This window comes from Poromitra crassiceps (assembly GCF_964638095.1).
Source record: "Poromitra crassiceps genome assembly, chromosome: 2".
In the NCBI taxonomy this organism is placed as follows: Eukaryota; Metazoa; Chordata; class Actinopteri; order Beryciformes; family Melamphaidae; genus Poromitra; species Poromitra crassiceps.
The window spans coordinates 94,567,261-94,580,243 of record NC_139624.1 but is presented as its reverse complement, the minus strand read 5'-3'; positions in this window follow the sequence as shown (position 1 = coordinate 94,580,243).

Sequence of the window (12,983 nt, the reverse complement as noted above, 5' to 3'; positions counted from 1 at the left end):
TAATGAACCTGGCACTGACTGGCTATTATTTTGTTTATTTTTTTGTCGATTTTTGCAGCAATTGTTTATGACTTTTCATATAGACATATATGTTCAGAGTGCTCCAGACAGGTCCCGCATTTCACATTATGCAAAGCTCAGCTCTATTAATGCCTTAATCTGCTGCCTGCTGCTGTGAAATAAATGTTTTATTTGATTTTGAATAGTAGTCTTTCTTGTGTTGTTATTGTGCTTTTCAGAGGTTATTATGGTTAAAAAGTCCAGTCCAGAAATAGGCATAGTGCCGATATAACCTATGTTTTACGCTAGTCTTATATCACAGTCCAGTTTTGAAAGGGTCCTGTTTCAAGGAGGTCAAAAATCAACAGCTCTTCTACTCTGATGTGACAGTCATCAACAGAGGCAAGACAGTACAGGATTGTCTGCAAACAGCAACTTCTCCAAAAACTTCCCTTCCACTCCCATCATTCAACAACTTTGGGTATTATGTGGGAAATCCGAGAGAGGTTTTATGCACTTTTAATTATCACCCTTGCTTGAATGAAAAGGTGATGCACTCGAAAGCGTACGTTTCACTCCTGCTCGCCTTTCTGACATGTTTTTCTTGCACAACAGCCCATAATAACCCCTCTGTGTCTCTGCAAGTGCAAATTAAAAGCATATTTGTGTGATGCATCAAATGGGCCTGTAACAGTCTGGTAAAACGCTGCACATCAGCAACACTATATTTCCATGCTATGATCATGTGACATCTGTCTTACTGTTTGACTAGCTGGGCACAGGCACACAGCACTCAAACCTTTACAACACCGCCAGGCTCTTAAAGTGACAGGAAGCCAAACACCCATCATGATTGTCACTGCCTACCTCGCCCTCCCTCTCAGTGATAAAGAAAATAAATAAATTCTACTGAAAGGCATTATCCAACCAGACCTGTCGGGTTTTCTGTGGACAAATAAACAGGAACAAATACAAAGAGGGGTTAATGGGAAATGAATTGAGAAAACTTGGACATTGTAGCCTACTTGCAATATTATTGCCAATCAAATGTCCCTATTTTTCAGTCAACCAAAGAACCAGAATTTCATCAATTAAAAGCTGCAAATCACAGATGTTTTCAACAGGTATATGATGTGATGGTGTTGTTGTGAGATGTCCAAATTTCGCATGGAGAGAATTACAGCATGCACCGCTCAAACTGTACTAAAGGGAATGCGAGAAGGGAATCTGATTGGTTTGATTGATGTAACGTATTTTTAATTGAGAGCAAAATAAATATCTCGGTGTGAACGCACCTTAAGAAGTCAAAATCTACTGAGCTGGGATAATTTCATTAAATTATCAGATGCCTGTCTTGTCTATAAGATTCTACATGGATTGGCTCCTCCCCCCATTAGTGCTTTTATAAAGCAAAAAACAACTGATCACAGACGCACCAGGTCTGTGGCAAGAGGGGATTGTATAATTCCTATGAGGAGGTCTGCCTTCGGTCAAGCAGTCTTTTCAGTGAGAGCAGCTCACACATGGAACAGTCTCCCATCACAGTTCAGAGACTATGACACTTATCATTCTTTAAAGTCAACATAAAATCTTGGTTGAGAGACAATCCCGTTATTGTATGTGATTTTATGAAGTGTGCTGCACTATAGGTACAGTGTCTGCTGTTCCTGTTTTAATGTATTTTATGTCTTTGCAGTTGTCACCATGCCTGCCCAGGGACTACGGTTGAAAACTAGCCAAGCTGGCTAAACTGGCACATTTACAGAAATATTTATTAATGTGCACTGTCCCTGTAATTTTAAACTCAATAAATGAAAATAAATATGGGCCTGTAACAGTCTAGTAAAATGCTGGCACATCATATGGGCCTGTAACAGCCTGTAACAGTCTAGTAAAACGCTGGCACATCATATGGGCCTGTAACAGTTTAGTAAAATGCTGGCACATCATATGGGCCTGTAACAGTCTAGTAAAACACTGGCACATCATATGGGCCTGTAACAGTCTGGTAAAACACTGGCACATCATATGGGCCTGTAACAGTCTGGTAAAACGCTGGCACATCATATGGGCCTATAACAGTCTAGTAAAACGCTGGCACATCATATGGGCCTGTAACAGTCTGGTAAAACGCTGGCACATCATATGGGCCTGTAACAGCCTGGTAAAACGCTGGCACATCATATGGGCCTGTAACAGTCTGGTAAAACGCTGGCACATCATATGGGCCTGTAACAGCCTGGTAAAACGCTGGCACATCATATGGGCCTGTAACAGCCTGGTAAAACGCTGGCACATCATATGGGCCTGTAACAGTCTAGTAAAACGCTGGCACATCATATGGGCCTGTAACAGTCTGGTAAAACGCTGGCACATCATATGGGCCTGTAACAGTCTGGTAAAACACTGGCACATCATATGGGCCTGTAACAGTCTGGTAAAACGCTGGCACATCATATGGGCCTGTAACAGTCTTGTGAAACACTGGTACATCATATGAGCCTGTAACAGTCTGGTAAAACGCTGGCACATATTGGCCTGTAACAGTCTGGTAAAACGCTGGCACATCATATGGCACAGTCTGTAACAGTCCGGTAAAACACACGCACATCATATGGGCCTGTAACAGCCTGTAACAGTCTGGTAAAACACACGCACATCATATGGGCCTGTAACAGTCTGGTAAAACGCTGGCCCATCATATGGGCCTGTAACAGTCTGTAACAGTCCGGTAAAACGCATGCACATCATATGGGCCTGTAACAGTCTGGTAAAACGCTGGCCCATCATATGGGCCTGTAACAGCCTGTAACAGTCCGGTAAAACGCATGCACATCATATGGGCCTGTAACAGTCTGGTAAAACGCTGGCCCATCATATGGGCCTAAACACACGCACATCATATGGGCCTGTAACAGTCTGGTAAAACGCTGGCCCATCATATGGGCCTGTAACAGTCTGTAACAGTCTGGTAAAACACACGCACATCATATGGGCCTGTAACAGTCTGGTAAAACGCTGGCCCATCATATGGGCCTGTAACAGCCTGTAACAGTCCGGTAAAACGCATGCACATCATATGGGCCTGTAACAGTCTGGTAAAACGCTGGCACATCATATGGGCCTGTAACAGCCTGTAACAGTCTGGTAAAACGCTGGCACATCATATGGGCCTGTAACAGCCTGTAACAGTCTGTAACAGTCCGGTAAAACGCATGCACATCATATGGGCCTGTAACAGTAGTAAAACGCTGGCACATCATATGGGCCTGTAACAGTCTGGTAAAACGCTGGCACATCATATGGGCCTGTAACAGTCTAGTAAAACGCTGGCACATCATATGGGCCTGTAACAGTCTGGTAAAACACTGGCACATCATATGGGCCTGTAACAGTCTAGTAGTAAAACGCTGGCACATCATATGGGCCTGTAACAGTCTGGTAAAACGCTGGCACATCATATGGGCCTGTAACAGTCTAGTAAAACGCTGGCACATCATATGGGCCTGTAACAGTCTGGTAAAACGCTGGCACATCATATGGGCCTGTAACAGTCTAGTAAAACGCTGGCACATCATATGGGCCTGTAACAGTCTAGTAGTAAAACGCTGGCACATCATATGGGCCTGTAACAGTCTGGTAAAACGCTGGCACATCATATGGGCCTGTAACAGTCTGGTAAAACGCTGGCACATCATATGGGCCTGTAACAGTCTAGTAAAACGCTGGCACATCATATGGGCCTGTAACAGTCTGGTAAAACGCTGGCACATCATATGGGCCTGTAACAGTCTAGTAAAACGCTGGCACATCATATGGGCCTGTAACAGTCTGGTAAAACGCTGGCACATCATATGGGCCTGTAACAGTCTGGTAAAATGCTCGCACATCATATGGGCCTGTAACAGTCTGGTAAAACGCTGGCACATCATATGGGCCTGTAACAGTCTGGTAAAATGCTGGCACATCATATGGGCGTGAAACAGTCTGGTAAAACGCTGGCACATCATATGGGCCTGTAACAGTCTGGTAAAACACTGGCACATCATATGGGCCTGTAACAGTCTGGTAAAACGCTGGCACATCATATGGGCCTGTAACAGTCTGGTAAAACGCTGGCACATCATATGGGCCTGTAACAGTCTTGTGAAACACTGGTACATCATATGAGCCTGTAACAGTCTGGTAAAACGCTGGCACATATTGGCCTGTAACAGTCTGGTAAAACGCTGGCACATCATATGGCACAGTCTGTAACAGTCCGGTAAAACACACGCACATCATATGGGCCTGTAACAGCCTGTAACAGTCTGGTAAAACACACGCACATCATATGGGCCTGTAACAGTCTGGTAAAACGCTGGCACATCATATGGGCCTGTAACAGCCTGTAACAGTCTGGTAAAACGCTGGCACATCAGAACTAACTTGGTTAAACCAACTCTTACTTATTTCCCCTCTGTATGAACAATCTAGCTATTAAAGGGACAGTTCACCCCAGAATGAAAAAGACATATTTTTCCTCTCACCTGTACTGCTAGTTATCCATCTAGAAGAGAGGCAGAGGGACACTGTCTCATGCCTTCTGATTCTGCCCTTCACTAATGGGATTCTGGGCCAAAATATTTGATTGGTACTTTAAGGTCTACAAAATAACCCTTCAGCTGGAGGCAGAACTTGTCATCTTCGGCTGCTTGGAATCCTCTCTGCTCCTCACTACGGCTGTGGAACAGTCCCTGACACAGGGGACGACTGTCGCCAAGAAACTCATTCTGAAGGAATGGAAGTCCCCCTCTCCACTTTCTTTTCAGCTGTGGTTGACGAACATGGTCTCAGTTATATGGATGGAAAGACTTAGGTTCCTGAGGACCAACTCACTTAAAATATTCTCAACTATCTGGGACCCGTTTCTGGCCTACTTTGACGAGGTTAAAAGCGACAAGTGACTCACCCAGCTGATTTCACATGGACCCCTTGCGTGGGATCCCATGCACAACATATTTTATAAGCACATAGGCACCTTATTCGGCTGGTAGCACCACGTTGTAAGAATGCAGACCTCGGGTCTGTACGCGTACACTTCCAGATCTGAGAATGTACAGGGTGGGCAGGGCAATGGGTGGGCAGGGCAATGGGTGCTCCGACGCTGCAGTTAGATGATATTGGTATTCTGAGCGATTGTTGGTGTGGCCAAACGCTCAGATTGTATCTATGCAGTTGTCTGCAGCTGCAACATTACTATTTTCCATTGCTTTGGTATTGCCTTCCGTAACACTACATCATTTTGATGCATTCATATATACCGTTCTCCAAGCATAATTTCTGAGATGTTTATTCCTGTGGTCTTTCAAATGTGGAGAAGCTTCTCCATATTGCACTTGCATTTGCCTGGTGGAACTGTTGTCCATGAAACAAAATCACATTGAGTTTCCCTGGTCAGGAAAGCAATATACTTGTTGATCATGTTGCTCACCGTGTGAACGCACAGCTAGCATGGGCTGTTACTATACCGTGTGAACGCACAGCTAATGTAGTAGCATGGGCTGTTACTATACCGTGTGAACGCACAGCTAATGTAGCATGGGCTGTTACTAAACTAGTGTCATTTTTCAAACTCGGGGGCACAAATTGCAGTACATTCAATGAGTAGGCCCAAACTGTGGTAATGATCAAGCGAAGAACCTTTAGACAACCGGAATGGAATGTGAGTTCACTGGGAACGTTGGAAGCATGGCGAACATGGTCTGAGTCCATAGGGAGCGTAAATGATAGGCTGCGCGGAGCAGGGTGGTATTTACCATTTAATAAAGCGTTACCGCAGTGTAACCAGCAGAGACGTAGCATGCAGCGGTGGCTTGCGGCCACTGGTGAGGGCCCTGAGTGTTAATGTTGGCAATCTCTCTCCAGTGATGAAGCTGACGGGAAAGAGATGAGGAGGACCGGAGTTCCGTGCGGGCAGCTTTCCAACAGGGGAAGGTAAAGCCATCTGGCTCTGGGAGCGTTAATGCCCTCGGGAGGTCGGGCCAGAGACTTTTAAATATAGAGACACCTCAACTTCCAGTCACTTCCTGTATCTGTTTCGCCACTGCCACACCCACAATCAAAAGCTGATAACCACATCCTTTTACGGGACTGGAAGAGCACAATTTCTTACTATTGCAGAGCCTGGAGTGGAGAAAAAAATGTGAAAATGGTTTTGGTCTGAAATGAGTGAAATAGTCCATGGTCTCTCCTGATTCTAAATAGCTGAATCGAATGGTTTGACCAAGTAAAGCTCTTTTTATAAGCATTTTAGGAAACTATAAATGGAAAAATATGGAAAAATTAATGGGGAATGAAATCCCTTGGTGCAGATGCCGAAACCGAAAGAGGGCGTGACTTTGGCTCTCTATGTGATCGTCCGCACTATCAAAGCTACAGTATATCGGACAAGGTTTCTTTTAAGGGCTCATAAATCATATTCGGCCTAGCATCCGAGAAATTGTTCCTCACTCGCCAGGAAAAGGTTGAGAGTAGGTGTCTAATCCACTGGTTCTGAACGTGGGGTCCAGGGACCACCATGGGTCCTTGAGGGGCTATCGTAGGGTCCCAGCAAACTGATCAACTTCAGCATTACTTCATGTAAGATAACAATGAATGTAGGAGAACTAGCAATCTACGCACGCTGGATTTCTAGGGTGGAGACTGGAGACGATGCGCGATGTTGTGGGATTTATATCACTGATGATGTCACGATTTGCATCACAAATCACTGATGACGTCACTGTGTAGCGCACACTCGATTTCTAAGGTGCGCCCTGGAGAGGATGTGCGCCATGGGCACAACATGTGGAATTTATTACTGTACGAGTATGATGTCACTGATGATGTCATGATTTGCATCACAAATCACTGATGATGTCACTGTGTAGAGCGCACTCGATTTCTAGGGTGGAGACTCTGGAGAAGATGTGCTATGGGCGCAACATGTGGGATTTATGATGTCACTGATGACGTCAAATTTGTGTCACAAATCACTGATGATGTCACTCACAAATTGTGACTCACACCATCAGTATATAAATGGGTATCTGTTTGTTTCTCTCTCCCACTGTGATTGTCCCACTGTGATGTCATAAATCCCACTGTGACATCATCCGTGATGTCATAAATCCCAGTGTGACATCATCAGTGATGTCATAAATCCCAGTGATGTCATAAATCCCACTGTGACATAATCAGTGATGTCATAAATCCCACTGTGACATCATCAGTGATGTCATAAATCCCACTGATGACATCATCAGTCATGTCATAAATCTGACATCATCAGTGATGCTGGTTTCATTGGCCACACAGCAGCCGAGTTGCGAGCATGCGAATGCGAGCTGCAGGGCCAGCTTGGCAAGCTGCAGGGGCAGCTCAGTGAGCTGCAGGACGGGCGAGCCAGCATAGCTGGCGAGCCTAGGAATTGATCCTAGTCAGCCAAAATGTGACTAACACCATTAGCCAATTTGAATGATGATGATGATGATGACTACCTTCTTCTGTGGTGTTTAATGGCAGTTGGCATCCTTTATGTTGCATTACCGCCTCCTTCTGGATTTATCCATCCACTGCTTCTTCCCTACATTCTGTCCCTCTACTCTCCTTACTCTGGAGATGATGCACCTGCTGATGACTAAAACACAGATAGAGATACTGCGGAGCACGTCATCATTGAGAAACCACGCCCAAAACGGGGGAAAACAACCCTAGAAGATGAACACTCCAACTTACTTCATTGACAGCAACATCCATATTTTTCTTCTCGCCAACATTTGTTGTCTGTGCAGCCCACCACACAACAGCTTTTAGTTATGTTTAATTCAAGGAATATGACGCTGGTGTGTGGAAGTGCACGGAGAGCTTTCCCCCGTGATGGGCGTGGCCTATTTCATGCAGTGTCTCTATGGGCTACTCTTGTCATTCTGGGCAAAATTGTATCCAACAATAAAAATATGCTCAGATTTGGGTTGGAGAGACATCATCAGGGGGCTGTGGCTCTGATGGACTAAATTAGGGGTTCTTGATATAAAAAGGTTGAGAATGTGTGTCCTGGTCTCTCCTGCAGTGAATGAATAGCTGGCATATCAACTTGTTCACTAAAGGCAGAACAAAGCAGGGCTATTGTCTGGGCTTTGCGACTGCGTCACAGTATAGGTTACACCTTATCTTTTAGTAATCGGAGCACTTCAGAAGATGGCCTACATCCTAATGCTGTCCCACAAACTACAGACTCAAAGATGTCTCATAACCGACGACACCATGTATGTCTGTGATCAGTTTGAAGGACACTCTTACTACTCAGGATCATAACCTACCTGTCTATCTGAGGTGATCAGTTTGAATGACACTCCTACTACTCAGAAGGGGGTTCATGCACAAGAATGCTGACCTGCGGCTCACCTTTGGTTAATGAAGTTTAATTTCAAAGATTTTAACTGAGACATACTGTTACGGCCTCGGCCCTGGACTGTGTGCATTTTATCTGTGTAACATTCCACTTTTATTCATTTCTGTGTGTCTGTGTAATCCTGTGTGATGGAGAGTGAGAGGTCATGTCATGTGAGAGATCTTTGATGCCCACAGGTGAAATCAATCAACAGTGATTGGCCAGCTGTGGCTGCGGATTGGTCGCAGCTCACTGCCTTTATAGCTTCTTTGATTGGTCAAGCCCGCACACACTGCCTTCTTCTTTATGGCTTGTTTGATTGGTCGACCCCGCAGCTCACTGCCTTTATAGCTTGTTTGATTGGTCAACCCCGCAGCACACTGCTAGTATACCTTGTTTGATTGGTCGACCCCGCAGCACACTGCCTTCATTAGCCTGGATAAACCCAGAGCCTTTTAGATAGAAGAGTCCCGACATCTCCATTCACTCCAATGGACCAGTTTTTTAAGCTCAAGAGTTCCAGGAAGTATAGGTCCTGGATTAAGCAGCACTGTCGAGTTGCAGCAAAATAGACAGTTTGTGTTGTACTCTGAAAGGGTTTTTCCCCCCTTGAATCAAATTGTACATTATCAGCTTTATTTTAGCATGCAAAAGTAGCGTGAGACCCATTCCTGGCTGTTCATTGGCTAATGAGTCTCGCATTTTGGTCCTCCGCTGACGCCACTCTCTCTCTAGAGGACACTAGGTAAACCCAGCCTTCAACGTGACGTCACAGGCTATGCCTATAGGTAACTGATAGCACATAGAGGTCACGTGGAGGCTGGGGTTTACCCAGGCTATGCCTTCATAGCTTGTTTGATTGGTCGACCCTGCAGCACACTTCATAGCTTGTTTGCAACCATGTGATTCCAATGACACCAATGACGTCACTGGGGGCAGCTCTCCCAGAGCTCCTATGGAGAATTTAGGAAAGTGAGTATGCAAGAGGGTTGGATGCCGCTCCACACTGCAGGTATCGCCAGAAGATTGCGAAACATATAGGATATGATCCATATACTGTACAATGAAGAGAAGCCATTTTTCCAGCAACTTGTCCGATTTGCTTAATGCTTTCCTAGCACCTATGTAGCCTGCTGCTGGTTGCCATCCAGCATGATCACATGGTTTGCAAACAAGCCAATGGTCAATGGTCTTGCCCTCGACGTGACGTCGCCTGAAAACAAGTTACTAACGTAGGGATGACATCTATGTGTAGGCTTACCCAGAAGTCCCTGCGCTGCTGGTTCATAGGGGGAAAGGCAATGGTAAATGGTAAATGGCCTGCATTTATATAGCGCTTTTATCCAAAGCGCTTTACAATCAGTAAGTACATTCACCCATTCATACACAGATGGCGGCAAGCTACCACGCAGGGCACACCACCGGGAGCAATTTGGGGTTTAGTATCTTGCCCAAGGACACTTCAACATGCAGACTGGACAGGAATCGAACCACGGACCTCTTTTATCCAAAGCAATTAGTAGTGCGATTAGTACCCCAATGGGATTTGGGAATTTGGGTTAAATGCATGAAATAAGTCTGTGGTTAACAAAAGTTTATGAAACAGTGAACTTTCTGTCCAGCAAGATAATCTTCACAAATGAGGACCACGTTTATGACCACTTAAAAAAATGTAACACGATTTTCAGAAAACGCTTCAAAATGCCCAACTCTAATCATGAGACAGTTAAAAATCAATACAAATGTGTGAAGATTCAAATCGGTGAGATAAAAATTAATCAAGATGCTTTTTTCAGTTTTTCCTTTTACAAAAAACGGAAATATGCATTTATTGCAAAGTTTGTGTTTCCCTTTTGTCTAAGATTTTTTTTTTTTCCTTCATTCAGTCATCACTCATTTTGTTAAAAAAATAACTTGTGACACCTCAGCTATCACATAGACCAGTGGTTCTCAACGTAGGGTGCAGGGACCACCAGAGGTCCTTGAGGGAGTTCCAGGGGGACCCCAGCAAATTGATGAATTGTTAAACTTCAACATCATTTCATTGACAAGAAGGTAACAAAATAGAGAATGTTGAAACACTATGCTACTATGTAACAAAAAAAGTACTACTACTAAAAAAGACAGTTTTGATCATAGTTTCTCTGTTATCTCTACCTGCAATACAGATTTGGGTATGAGACACAAAATGTCATTAAATGGGGGTCCATGGACCAAATGGGGGTCCCACCTTGATAAACTACAAACTCCACAAACTGCCCGACCAGTGTTGCCAGATCTTGTGAGAGAAACAAGCAACCAGGTATTTTTCTTTTTCATCTTTATTTACAACAGAAATTACATAGCTATTGGAAAACATGAATACAGACAAAACAATCACAAACAAAGACATCATACAGACACATTACATCAGAGCCAGGGGGAATTTCTAAATGAAAACATTAAATAAAGAACACCAATCAACAGTTTTTGCAGCTTTTTTGTTGTTTTTGTTAAAATTATTTTTATGTAACCAGGGGCCTGTACTACAAAGCAAGATTAGTGGTTTAGCGAGGTAACTTCAGGTTTAAACCTGGTTTGGCCGTACTACAAAGCAAGTTAACTTCTTACCGACATATATTTCCATAGCAACTTATGCTTCACACTTAACCTGGTCCGCAGCAGGTTAAGTTGCAAGGATAAGATTAGACCTTAAATACACCGCCCACGAACCAATCAAATCAGCAGTTTGGAAAAATGGCCAACCCCTTTCTGGATGAGTTTCCCATCTAGGAAGGAGCACGAATTGTAATGTTGAATGAGTAATGTTAATCAATGTTAATGTTAATCAAGGACTAAAGCCTTGCACTTGTTGGCTATTTTAATTAAGCCCTACTTACCACTTTGGAATATGTTTTTATATATTCATTTTTGTGCTTTTAAGTAGCCTAGATACGTTGTTTGATCCCGCTGATCGATTGCAGCTGAATAGTGAGTGGAGAAATATCACTAAACCGGCATAAAAAGGTTACATAAACGTCTCCAAAGCGCATGGTGCCGTGTGCGCAACACTGGCGACGGAACAAGGGGGACATGGGGACATTTTGTCCCCCTTAAAATTTGGTCCCCCTAAAAAAAAAAAAAAGAAAAAAAAAAAATAATAATCTGAGGGGGCAACTGCCCCTGACGCTTAGAGCCCACTTTACACTGTTTACACAGCCTGTGATGCTTGTTAAAGCCGTGATCGTTGTGGAATTATTACACCTGAGACAGACAGACCCAGGGATCAAGTTACAGAGAGCCCACTTTACACTGTTTACACAGCCTATGATGCTTGTTAAAGCCGTGATCATTGTGGGATTATTACACCTGAGACAGACAGACCTGGACTCTGTACTGCACACACTGTCATTGGCTGCTGCTATAATCGTATACGGTTATTGTTATTTTATTTTTGTGTTGAGATGACAAGTTTTGCACTGTGTTTCGAAGTGATAATAATAATAATAATAATAATAATAAGTTCAGTGTTTCTGCCTGTGTTGCTGTCTGTTGTAGTGTAATTATAAAATGACCTAAAGGGAGAGCAGGTCACCAAGTGAGTGAGAAAAGGAAAAATACTGAATAATTACATCACTACAGTATAATCCTAATGTTAATTTAAAATGAGATATTCATCTAAATATGGCTAAAAATCATCCAAACGTCCATAGAAACGTCAATATCGGCGCCCTCACCTAAATATGGCTAAAAATCATCCAAACGTCCATAGAAACGTCAATATCGGCGCCCTCACGGGTGCCGATAAAACGGCGCCCGAAAAAAATATATATATATATATTTGAAAAAAAAAAAAAAAATGAAAAAATTTTGTGTCCCCCTTATTGCAAACTCGTTCCGGCGCCACTGAGACTGACGTTGGGTTGGAATTGAAATGGTCATAGCCTACATGCTGGAATAGCCTACTACATCTAAGCAATTTAATATGGGATCACCTGCACACAGGCGATCCCATATTAAGATGATTCATATCTAGGCTACTCCTGCATTTTGCAGCTGCAACTCTGTTGCTTTTGGCCTGTATGATTCGATTGAACTTCATATTTCCAGCATCATTATATGAAATATGGAGATATGCGACTCTGCTGACAATATGTGACCACAAAATAGGCTATTTTTTATAAATTAAATCTATGCCCGCACGTACCGTGTCGATTCAGTTCAGAAGCATTTATTTTATTTTATTATCATTCTTTTTTTTATTGATTAGCCTATAGGAATTATTCAATCAGTGCGACTAAACACATTTATTTTATTTTATTTTATTTTATTTTATTTTATTTGACGGTTACAAATTGAAATACAATATACTGAACAAAGTACAGACACGGATCATTATTATTCATTGAGCCTAAATGGTCTATAGCTACATACGGATTTTGGACTGAGATAGATTACACATTGCTTCCACAAAAGACTGTAGATAGAGAGCTGTAGATAGCCTACGAAACCGCTCTTCAAAGAAATTACTGGTGTGGATAAAAGTGGTCACTTTAGACAGTCATTCGGGAACAGTAATAATATCCAACGC